A 12900-nucleotide genomic window follows, 5' to 3' on the forward strand; every position below is an offset into this window, starting at 1 on the left:
TTAAGAATAATCGAATTATTCAAATTGTCCACAATCGTTCATATGTTGGAAGTAGGTATGAATGAAGAGTGTCATGAATTGGTGTGTATATTGTCTTAATGGTATTAGACATAGCAAAAGTTTGTTGCAACGTTCATGAGTGCTTATGAACTAGTTTTGAGCGTTGGAACAAACCCGCGCTTGCTGGAATCACCTTATGGAATGTGATAAAAGAGTGATCGCAAGACGATAATATCATATGGTCTTAAAACCTAGATATATGGTTTGTTATTTGTTAATTAGTTGTACATTGATAATGCGAAACCGCATCAATAACTTGATGTTATAAAACACATTGTTGTGTATAGATGATTAATGAATAAGTAAATGCATATAAGTCGAAGTTTATCTGTTACATTTGTCCTAAGAGGGTAAAAGCGATATCTCGTCTGCTCGATGATTTGATTTGACTTATGTGCCGAGCCCGGTCAGAACTGAATTGATGTGTTCGATTAAGTTCTATGTCAAATAAATCTAACATCGAGAAACCAATTGCAAGACAAATTGGTTCCATAGAATTGTAAGCATGATATCTAAACAGAGGACTGTACGAATCGGTGTATATAGTTACTAGACTTATCCAAGTGGGAGACTGTTAGAATAGTGTCTAAGGCTGCAACTATATTTGGTAAGTGTTGGGTCAAAATATGGTTTATACTTTACTTTTCTTGGCAATTATATTTTTGTGTAATATTTTATGAATTTATGGTCTAGTTTACGGCTGAGTTTACGGCCGTAAACACCTTACAACCGTAAAATCACTTACGGCCCATGTGTGTCCGGCCCATATCCAACATGTTCCCTAGTATAAATAGAGGTGTTAGGGTGAGGAGTAGAGATTGATGAACACGAAGTAGTTTACGGCCAGAGAGAGAAATCGTATGTGTGAATCTCTTGTATCCGGATTTTAATTCATATCATTAATACAATCGAGATTCATCTTTTTCTTCTTCTCATTCTCTTTTATTTTACCTGATATCATCCGTTTGATTGGGATTCCGCACCATCAAACGGATCTGACTGATGCACAGGCAAATTAGGGACTTACAATTGGTATCAGAGCCAAGTTGTACAGTCAAAAGGATTTATTGTTTCATCCAAAAATCGAATATTCTGTGTTTACGGTCCAAGCTTACGGCCGTAAACACCGAGTTCTTAGGCCGTAAACTCTATTTGGTGCATTATTTGATCTTATGTTCGAAATATTTTTGCGTTTTTGGATAGATCTCGCAAAAATAAGGAGGGTTTGTTCTTTGTATCTTTCATAAAAAAGGATTTTTGATTGAGTTTTGGAGCTTCAAAGTCGAATTTTCACGTAATCTTGAAGGGTTTTCGGCCGGAAACAGTTCATGGCCGGCGGCGCATTTGTGTTTACGGCTAGGGTTTCCGGAGATCTCTGCTCGGGAGCGGCTTGCGGATAGAACCGGTGTTTGCGGTCTCGGCTTGAAGAACGGCGTCGGCTCGGTTGGAGTACACGGCTCGGACTTCGGCTCGGCTAAGCAAGCCGCATAGCGTTTCTATTAAAAAGGAAGGCGCGCAGGGATTTTAGGGGGTGCCGAGATACGAACCCGAATCCCCCGCAAAGAAAACCAACGCCTTACCAACTCAACTAGCTGATTCCTTGTTCCATTTCTTCAAAAATTAAAATATAACCCGTCTTTTTCGCACCATATTTCGCATTTTTTACACTTTTAACCCAAAACTCAATTTTCTTTTATTTTAAATTCTTTTTTTCATCCAAAATAATAAAAAAAATAATAAATAAATAAATTAATTAAGTAATAATAATAATAATAATAATAATAATTGGTTTTATTTTTGATTTTTGTTTTTGACTTTTTATTTAAAATTTTGATTTTGTCTTTTAAGTTTGACTTCTGTTTTTAAATTTTGACTTTTTCGTTTAACATTTAAAATTTCAAATTTAACTTTTCGGTTTGATTTTTAAGTTCGACTTTTGAGTTTGATTTTTTTTAAATTTGACTTTTAAGGTTGTTTTAAAAAAAACAAAAAAAAGGGGGCATTTTAAGTTTGACTTTTAAATTTTATTTTATCTTCTAGTTTTTTTAATTAATTGATTTTAAGGTCTATGAGGGGTCTGAAAACATGAAAGAAAGTCGTCAGGATATGTTAAGACAAAATTTCAATTTTTTCGATTTTATCCCTGGAGAAACCCTCGAAACTCAGTTACAGCGATTCACTACACTTACTACTGAGATGAATATAGCCGGCATCTTCTTGACTAAGTCCTAGATCAACAAAAAGCTGTTGAATTCACTTCCGAAATCGTGGGATATGAACGTGGCTGACATCAAGAAGACAAAAGATCTCAATCGTCTTAGTCTGGCTGATATAATCGAAGAACTTAACGCTTTGAATTGTCGAAAAACAATGAGTTCAGCAAACCTTCCGGTCAATGAAGTGTCGTGTTCTCATTCATGTGAAGTTTCATGTTCTCAATCATGTGAAGATACGATTAAATTTCTTCGGGAACAAATTGATTTATTAAAAGGGGAAATTGAGGACCTGAGATATAAAGGATATCAACTCAGGAAAGGACAGAAACCCCTGAAGGCTGAGTTAGAAGCTAAAACCAAGGACTTTAGGAAACTTCAGGAAGACTACAGTAACAAATGTGAAAACTATGATTATGTAGTCAATCAAAATGCTGAGCTAATGGCTGAAGTTGAATCTTTGAAAGGAAAGTTTGAAACTGCCAAACTTGATGTTAGAAAATATGATTTCTCAAGTGAGGTGGTTGCAAATATGATAGACCAAAGCATGCAATTTAAAAGGAATCAACACAAGGGTCTAGGGTATGATAGTGTACCTCCTCCTTACAATCATAACTACACATCCATCCCTATGAAACAAGAAGAAATTGACAGGGAGGCACATCTTAAATACGGAAAACCAGATGGATTTGTGTCAGGGGGACTTATTAATTTTGAAGATACTAATGTTGCTACTTCATGTGCAGGTAAAGTAGCAGAAGATGAGAACAAGGAGAACACTATTGAACAAACAAACGTCTCTTTGAGCTCTGAGTCTGTTGCTTCGAACTCAGCTGCTTCTGATAAACCTGCCGTTGATAAATACATGCCACTAATTCCAATGCAACAGAGTTCTTGTGGCACGTGTACATGTGGGAACAACAAGAGACAAGGCAAGGATACGCCACCAGGGGCAGGAAGAGACAACTTCACAGTGAAGAAAAGGACATGTTTTCACTGTGGAACACCTGGACATATTGCCAAAAATTGTCCTAATCGCGCGTATGTTCCCTACTACGCACAAGGCTAGCAGAACGCATCAAGAGGGAGACACTCCAAAAGATACCCCTCAAAGTCACGTTCAGACCATGATGACTGGAATGCGCAGAAGGCCAAGAATTCAACTCCTAAGGCCAAGCATCCAACTCCCAAGGTCAAGCATCCAACTCCCAAGAACAAGAAGGGAATGTTGACCCAGAAGTCTAGTTTAAGAGATGCTCCAGTGAAACAAAGACCGGTTAGGTCAAAGTCATCTCGGCAGTCGGCTTCAAGTGCTAAATCAAGTGCCGAGGAACCCATAGGATCGAAAAAGAAATGGGTTAAACCCAACTACCAATAGGTACCAAAGGATCAATCTCCCAAATCAACTAATGACTCTAATATTTCTTCATCTTCTGTTTGTGATAAGCAGGATATGTCATGGGAGAAACTATTGTGTGTTGATGACAAAGGTCGACCCAGTTTCAAAATGGATTGGGTTCCAAAGACCAACTGATCCCGCTCTGTGCTGGAGCAGCTATGGAGGTATATCATCAGACTTCAGTTTATTGGTAGTGGCTGCTCCTGGCATATGATTGGGGATATCTCTCAACTGTACAACATTCAGACCTTTGTTGAGAGTATGTGTCCTTTGCGGGAATGGAAGAAAAGAAGGGATCACATGGGGTTAGTGCTTAATGACATGAAGAATTTTCGGATCTGTTCTGAGATTACGCATGTTATTCTAGGACCTTCTGGATGCAAACTCAATCGGTGACTTATGGTTTGCGTTTTCTTCTCTAATACTCCTAAGTTTTTTTCTTAACCTGATTCGCTTTAAAGACTAATTTTTGTTTTAGGATAGTTTAAATTTGCGCATTTACTTTCGTTTCTCTCCTATGCACAAATTTAGGGGGAGAAATAAAAACAAAACAAAAATTAGAAAATTTAATTAAAAAAAAAACATTAGAAAATCAGAAAATAAAAAAAATAATGTTGGTTATGAAATGTGCTTGAGGGTGATGTTTTGGGAAGTGATATTATCAAGTGATAACAGGCAACCTGAGTCTGCGTAACGTACCTAAAGTTGAAGGGTCTATGCTCTGACTTGATGCGTCGGTAGGCACGAAAAATTTTAATATGGACATGACTAGGTAGAGTTGAACTTAGGAAATTTATAGACTTGACAAATCTTGGCCTAGTTAGATCCATTCAGCCTGACAATACGACGCTCGGATAGGTTGAGCAGGGAGATATATATGGGAATCTACTCGTCACATTAATTGAACCCATACTTGGAACCGTGGTTTAACTTTTCCTCGATGTGCGGATTCTGTCCTTAATTCCGGTTGGATGGGGCGATTGGTAAATTTCGATAAATTAGGTCTGTAGAATATCATTTTCTTTCTTTCCGTCTGTTAGTCATATGTTGTCTCCTTTGTGTGACGTCCAATCCGACCTGGTACACAACATATGCAACTCTATTTCTCTGCAGGATATATATATGTGTAAGAAATATATGTGTGAATACTTCTCATCTGTTAGCCATATGCTGTCTCCTTTGCGCGACTTCTAATCCGACCTGGTACACAGCATATGCAACCTTCTTCTTCTCAACCCCTCTGAAGTAGTTAGCAATAGAATTTTGAATCTCTTCTCTCTCTGAATGGTTGTCTGCTCACCCGGTGTAAGGAGTACTCTGGAAGTTCTTGATGGCTGGGGCATATCAGGAAGCGGGAAACACGTTCCAGTACACTTAAAATTGAACACTCAAAGATTGTCTATAGATCTCGTTGCTCAATTTAGGTGGATAACAATATCTCTGGTCGTCGTCAGATGAATGGTCCTTAAGATATAGTATCTAAGTAATTAGGATCAGATATAATTTTTAGGAACTTAAGTTCACCTTGTCTTGTATCAAATAGTATGTCCTAAACAAGTCACAAATTTTTCGTGTTTAAGTGGACCACAATACCGACGATCAACCAGACAAAGATGTGAATATGGAAGGTACCGACAAGTGGATAAAGGTTGTCTAAAAACTTTGATCCCAAATCACTCTTAAAGTTAGATATCATTTTATTTTTGTTAAATTTGTCATAGTTTCTTCTAATTTAAACATTAAGGGAGAATTAAAAATTAAAATCAAAAAAATCAAAAATTAAAAATCCAAAATTAGTGTTATTTCTGTTTTATTTCCTGTTCAGAAAAATAAAAAAATCCAAAAATATTTTTGTTTATATTTTATTTTGTGTGCTAAGTTTTCTTTTAGTTTTGTTTTGTCTTGAAAAGTGATTTCAGGTATAGATAAGACTCATGGAGTTTGTGTTGAAGATTTCTAAGCCAAAGCCTCGTCCGTGAGCATCGAAGAATTCTCATTCGAAGGAGCAAGAAATGAAGATCATTCTTTCAAATTCAATCTTTCAACCCTAGAAGCAAGGTGAAGCTGCAATTGAAGAATATGTGACGGATTGCATTGAAGCCTCCTCAATCGGTCTGCTGCTATCTTTGTACCTGCTGAAGTGATCCAGAAGATTTGTTCTCTCTGAAGTTCTCTCTAAAGATTCTCAAGCTGAATGCGCCATCTTTCAAGAATCAGTACAAGAAGCCTCCTCACACAATGTGTGATCAATGCCAAACTCTGAAGAAAAGCCCAATTGCTCAAGATGAAGTCATTCATGGAAGATTCATATGTTCATCCTGATGCTGTGAAGAATTTTAAGCTTAATGCTGAAGCCAAGTTCCCAATGAAGATTATCAAGAAAGTCAGCTACTTTTTAGGGGGAGCTTGTTGGGTCAATTAAGAAAAGAAAGCTATAAACCAAGGGGGAGATTGTTGGGTCAAAATATGGGTTATACTTTACTTTTCTGGGCAATTATATTTTTGTGTAATATTTTATGAATTTATGGTCTAGTTTACGGCTGAGTTTATGGCCGTAAACACCTTACAACCGTAAACTCACTTACGGCCCATGTGTGTCCGGCCCATATCCAACATGTTCCCTAGTATAAATAGAGGTGTTAGGGTGAGGAGTAGAGATTGATGAACACGAAGTAGTTTACGGCCAGAGAGAGAAATCGTATGTGTGAATCTCTTGTATCCGTATTTTAATTCATATCATTAATACAATCGAGATTCATCTTTTTCTTCTTCTCAGTCTCTTTAATTTTACCTGATATCATCCGTTTGATTGGGATTCCGCACCATCAAACGGATCTGACTGATACACAGGCAAATTAGGGACTTACAGTAAGTACTTGACCCGATTGAGCATGGTCCTTTTGGGTTGCCTTCACCATAGCAACTTGTCAGGATGATTTACAATGAGAGAAGAAATATTATAAGGAATAATAATATTGTTATTTGATTAATATAAGTCATAAATTAATTAGGAATTAATTTGGTGACTTAAAGAGATTAATTAAATAGGAGGGCATAAACTGTCAAGTGTATGATAGTTGTACTTTAGGCTATAATCCCTTATGGATAAGGGGTGGACGGTTTTTGGGGCTTTGGATAGACCTAGAATTCGTCCAAGGCTTATCATTAGGGTATTGGATTGCTTAGGGCCTAAGTTATCTAATTAGGGTTTAAGGGTGAAACCCTAGGAGCCTTACAAGTATAAATAGACCCTAGGGGTCATGGAAAATCGGCACCTTGTCACTAAAGGAACCTTGGCTAATTTCTTCCTCCCCTCTCCTATCTCTATAATCATCCTCTTGCTAGTTGGTGTTTGTAAGCCATTAGAGGAGTGACAATTGTGACTCTAAGCTCCAAGGACAAGAAGATTCAAGCAAGTCATTCAAGGTAATCTTCTAAATCTGATTTCTTATTGTTATAATGCTAGAATTACCATTAGAAGTCTTGGATTCAATGCATGTTTGATTAAAGAAACCTAGATCCAAGCATTAGGGTTTGTATGTGGACATAGGAATGTTCATATGGCCAAAACCCAACAGCTCAAGCCCCCAACGAAAAGCCACCGACTTCTTGGTCAGACGAGTGAGCGGTACTGCTATCGTGGAGAAATCCTGGATGAATCTCATGTAGTACCCTGCCAAACCTAAGAAGCTATGAATCTCAGATGGAGACTTCGGGACCTCCCACTGCATCACTGCCTCTATCTTGTCGGATCTACCAAAACACCCTTTTGGTTGACGGGTGTCTAAGAAACTGCACCTCACGCAACCAGAACTCGCACTTAGAAAACTTTGCGAAAACTATCTCCCTCCTCAAAATCTCCAACACCTCCCTCAGGTGCTCCTCGTGATGCTCTTGAGTCTTGGAATACAACAAGATATCATCTATGAATACTATCACAGACCGATCCAGCATCAGATTGCACACGTGGTTCATGAGATCCATGAACACAGTTAGGGCGTTGGTGAGCCCAAATGGCATCACCACGAACTCATAATGTCCATACCTTGTCCTGAAAGCAGTCTTCTGCACATCCTCGCCTCTGACTTGCATCTGATGATACCCGGAGCGTAAATCGATCTTGGAAAACCAAGATGCTTCCTGTAGCTGATCAAACAAATCATCTATCCTCGGAAGTAGGTAACGGTTCTTCACCATTACCTTATTCAGCTCCTGTTAATCTATACACATACGGTGCGACCCGTCCTTTTTCTTCACAAAAAAAATCGGTGCACCCCAGGGCGAACTGCTCGGCCTGATAAAACCCTTGTCTAGCAGCTCTTGCAGCTGCGTAGATACTCCTGCATCTCTGGGGGGGGGGGGGCAACTGCTACGGTGCCTTGGCTATCGGAGCCGCACCAGGGATTAGGTCAATCCCGAACTCGACTTGCCTCTCTGGAGGTATTCCAGACAAATCCTCTGGAAATACATCTGGGTAGTCTCGCACCACTGGATCATCATCAACTGTCGTCTTGCTCTTCTCCCGGACATCTAAAACATAGGCAACATAACCGACGCAACCCTGCTGAAAATAGCGCCTCGCTCTCACTGCTGAACACAGAACTGGTCCGCCTTGTGGCCTCTCGCCCTAAATCACTAACTCTCCCCCACTGGGAGTGCGAACCCTCACTAACTGCAGCTCACAATCTATCACTACCCCATTAGGGCTCAACCAATCCATGCCTACTATAACCTTACTCCCTCGCATGGGAATAGGGACCAGGTCCACCGGAAACTGCTCATCAAATAACTGTAGAGAACATCCTCTGTGTACCCTTGCAACCCTAACAGTCCTATCAGCAGCTATCTCAACCTCAAGTGGATAATCTAGCTCCCCTGGAGCTCTGCTAAACCTCTTGCTAAGCGTAAGAGAGACAAATGATCGGGTAGCCCCCGAATCAAACAATATTGTAGCTGAGATGCCGTTCACAGAGAACTACCCTATACAAAACATATAACCATAAGAAACAATCAATAATAAATGCAGAGATAAGGGAGAAACATGTACCCTTCACCACGTCAGGAGTCGCTCGTGCCACCTCTGCTGTCAGCTGAAAAGCCCTACTCTTCGCCACCGGCGTCTCAACTCAGCCCTGACGACCATCTGTAATCCTCATAGTAGCAGGGGCAAGTGCTGACACCTTCCCTGCAGCTGCTAAAATTGGACACTGGGACTTTTTATCTCCTCTCTGATTGCACTAAAAGCAAATCAGATCTGATGCCGTAGTAGCGGTGGTAGTGGCGGTACAATCCTTGCTCGTATGCCCAGTCCGGCCACACTTGTTGCAGCCGGAACTCCTTGCCTTGCACACCCCATGGTGCAATCTCCCACACTTGCCACATCGACTGTGGCTCTGCTAACTCCTGGATCTATGATCTGAAACCTTGGGCTTTTTTCCCGAACTCCCTGTACCCGAAGCCGCCTCCGGCTTCTTCTTCCTCTCCATCTCAAGGTCAATCTCTCTCTCTCTCTCTCTCTCTCTCTCTCTCGAGCTCTAGCAATCATGTCATCCAGTGTTTATTAGATGGACCGGCTCACAAACTGGAGGATATCACTTCTCAGCATCTCATGATAACGGGCTTTCTTCATTTCCTCATCTGCTGCGTACTGAGGAACGAGAAGTGTCCTCTCCCTAAACTTGGTGGTAATCTCTGCCACTGTCTCAGTAGTCTGGATCAAATCATAGAACTCACATGCTAACTGCTGCACCTCAATAACGGGTGCGAACTCAGCTCTGAACCTGGTGGTAAAGTCCGCCCAAGTCAGGGCATCCAAAGCTGCGTTACTCCCGATGGCATGACCAATCTCGTGCCCTGTCCTTCAGAAGACAGGACGCCAACCTGATCTTGTCCCCCTCGGTACACCTGCTCGTGCGGAAAGAATTGGCCACATCCGCCAACCATCTGGTACTCGCTATGGGGTCCCGCGCCCCATGGTAATCTGGAGCTCCACATGCCCGAAACTCCCTGAAAGTAAGCGTGCGCGACCCTCCATCAGCTCTAATATACCCTCCTTGATCGAACTAAAGATCACTGGAGTCTGCTCAAGAATGATACGAGTAACCTCTAAAGTGAAGAACAATTTATTCTGCTCGTCCAACTGCTCGGCTCCCGAGCCTCATCCTGATCCCTCTCCGGCACCTGAACTGCCGCCTGCTGGTCTAGGGCGTAAAACCACTATTCTGAAAACACATCACACTAAACGTCAGAATACTGATATGACTCGAGGGATCATTACTACTACTGGCTTTTCGGTCTCATTTCATCCTTCCTCGATTCAAGTACGGATCATCTGTTTCCAGTACTATGGGCCCCTACTACCTTCCACATCTATCCGTACTTTCCTCAAGATCTGCCTCGACTCCACCTAACCACTACTATTGTTGTTGATCACTATTGGTCTCCTCCTAGGCTCACCCTAGGGAAATATCTGACTCAATCCAACGAATACTCAGCTGCTGAAGGCCTCCTTGTAATGCCAATTAACCATTACCGAAATACCATCACATGTGGCAAGGCTCAGATAATCCTTCGAGTAAAAGACTCGTCCCCACAACGGTTAGACTCAAACAAGAGTTGCGCAGCAGGGACAAATCCAACGCTCTAAGATTATTCAACCATGTTCACATGTGATGTTGTTGGATTAATGTCTAAGTCCATAACTATAATTGGTAAGACTTAACCCGACCCGACATGGTCCATTTGGGTTGCATGACATCATGCACTTGCATAGACTAAGTGAGAGAAATAAGACACTTATGGTTTTTAATATTTTATAAGTTCTAGTATATTAATAATAAGAATAATAATATTTAATTAGTATTAATCAAGAATTAATTTATAATTAATTATGTGATCAAGAGAAGACTAATTAAATATATGGGTTGATTGTGTAATCATCCATACTTATATAGTGGGCTAATGCTCCATGGATTATCTAGTTGGGTTGAACCCATAGGATACTCCATGGATGCTCCATGGAGGTTACATAACCCATGGGTCATGGAAATGAAAGGTCATGACAATTAGGGCTTACATGGTGTAACCCTAATTGTAACACACTATATAAGCATCATATTATTCACAAAAATCGGCCACTAGTGTGTGTATAAGGAGGGCTAGCCGATTTCATGAGTTGTAGAATTCTCTCAAGTTATTCCAAGTGTATTTGGTGTTGTGTGAACCATTTGAGGTGTCACACTTAAGGCACTAGGCACTCAAGCTTCATGAAGACATTCTACATTAAAGAGGTATGTATTCTATCTTGTTATATTCATTGTTTTGTATGCTAGATTAGGATAATACCTTGGAACTTAATATTTGCATGTATAATAGAGAAAACATAGATCCAAGGTATTTAGGGTTGCATGCACACTTAGGAGTGTTAGAATGCTCAAAACCCAACAGTGGTATCAGAGCCTAGGCTTGTTTTCTTGTTATACTTACAAAACTACTTAAAAAAATAGAAGTTGTTGTTGTCTGATCATCAGACTCGGTGAGTCCATCAGGAGACTCGACGAGTCCAAGCCTAAAAAGTGATCAAATCGATCCAACTCGTCGAGTTGGTTCATGCACTCGATGAGTTGGACCCCCAGACAGCATAAATTCGACTTTTTTGGCTGGAATTGGACTAGGAACATTACCCTAAGATTTTTTTGGACTTATAAACTTGATTTTGATATGGTAATGTTCATGCTAATCCAAATTTCAAAGATAATTGTCAATAGATTCATGTTTTGTATTAGTTTAAAGTTCAGACTAATTACATGAAAAAGTTTGATTTGAATTATCTTGTTCTTATGAGTTGCTTAGATGAATAGAAAAGTTAATTGATTATGTGTTTTCAATCCATTTTAATCTAAGAGTTGATTCTAAAATGTGTTTTTGTAACTTGTCCTCAAGTTATATGAAAAGTCACATTTAAGAATCATAAAACTCATAAAAGTTGGCAATGGTTATAAAAAATGAAGAGTCTTGTCCACAAGTTATGGAGGTTCAAGAGTCACTTCATTAAGTAATAAAATATGTAACCTTAATTAATTCCATAAGTTACAAAATAAAGAAAAAGTTACATTCTTTAATAATTTAAAGTCTTCCATAACTTGTCCTCAAGTTATGGAACTTGAAGAGTCTTTAATTAAAACTACTTTAAACACATAAGTTATGGAATTAATTAGTTTTGAATAGTTTCAAAACTTGCCCTCAAGTCTTGGAATTTGGAAAAGTTTTTTCTTATGAATACTTTAATTCCAAGTTAAGCCCTTAGAATTTTAAAAGTTAAAATTCAACCCTTATACTTTATAATATTATAAGTTAATAATATATATATATATATATATATATATATATATATATGTATAAGAGTAAAGTCAGTCTTACCGTTAGTAGGCCTCATTCACGAAGCTGGTCTATAAGGGGGTATAAGGTTACTCCCTATAAAATGGCAGTTTAATGGGTGTCCACTCTCACCCACCGCTTCCTTGACCGGTGGAGGGTCGTTAGCCGAACGGGTTTGATAGGACTAGAATTCTCCCTTCATTAAAAGTATTAATGATAAATACTAAGTAACTAAACCTTTTACAAATACCCAATCTTAGTTACTTAGGAAAAATGTGAATAAGGTGCTAATCCATGAAATTACACTTTGCACTTTGTTTAAAGTCGGGTAGTGGAGCGTGTGTGGTTAACCGGCACACTAACTCGTATTTAACAAGGTAGACAAAGGGTGACTTAATGTTTATCATAGTATCGATGAAGCGTGTGTGGATAACAGCACATCGATTGAGGGGTAAACACTTAAGGGTACCAAGTAATTTCCATGGTTACTTCACACCTTGTTTTGTGATCCTCGGCATCGGTAGGCACGAAAAATTTTAAAATGGACATGACTAGGCAGAGTTGAACTTAGGAAATTTATAGACTTGACAAATCTTAACCTAGTTAGATCCATTCAGCCTGACATTACGACGCTCGGATAGGTTGAGCAGGGAGATATATATGGGAATCTACTCGTCACATTAATTGAACCCGTACTTGGAACCGTGGTTTAACTTTTCCTCGATGTGCGAATTCTGTCCTTAATTCCGGTTGGATGGGGCGACTGGTAAATTCCGATAAATTAGGTCTGTAGAATATCATTTTCTTTCTTTCCGTCTGTTAGGCATATGTTGTCTCCTTTGCGTGACGTCC

This window comes from Lactuca saligna, chromosome 4 (genome assembly GCF_052625555.1).
Source record: "Lactuca saligna cultivar CGN05327 chromosome 4, ASM5262555v1, whole genome shotgun sequence".
Classification (NCBI taxonomy): domain Eukaryota; kingdom Viridiplantae; phylum Streptophyta; class Magnoliopsida; order Asterales; family Asteraceae; genus Lactuca; species Lactuca saligna.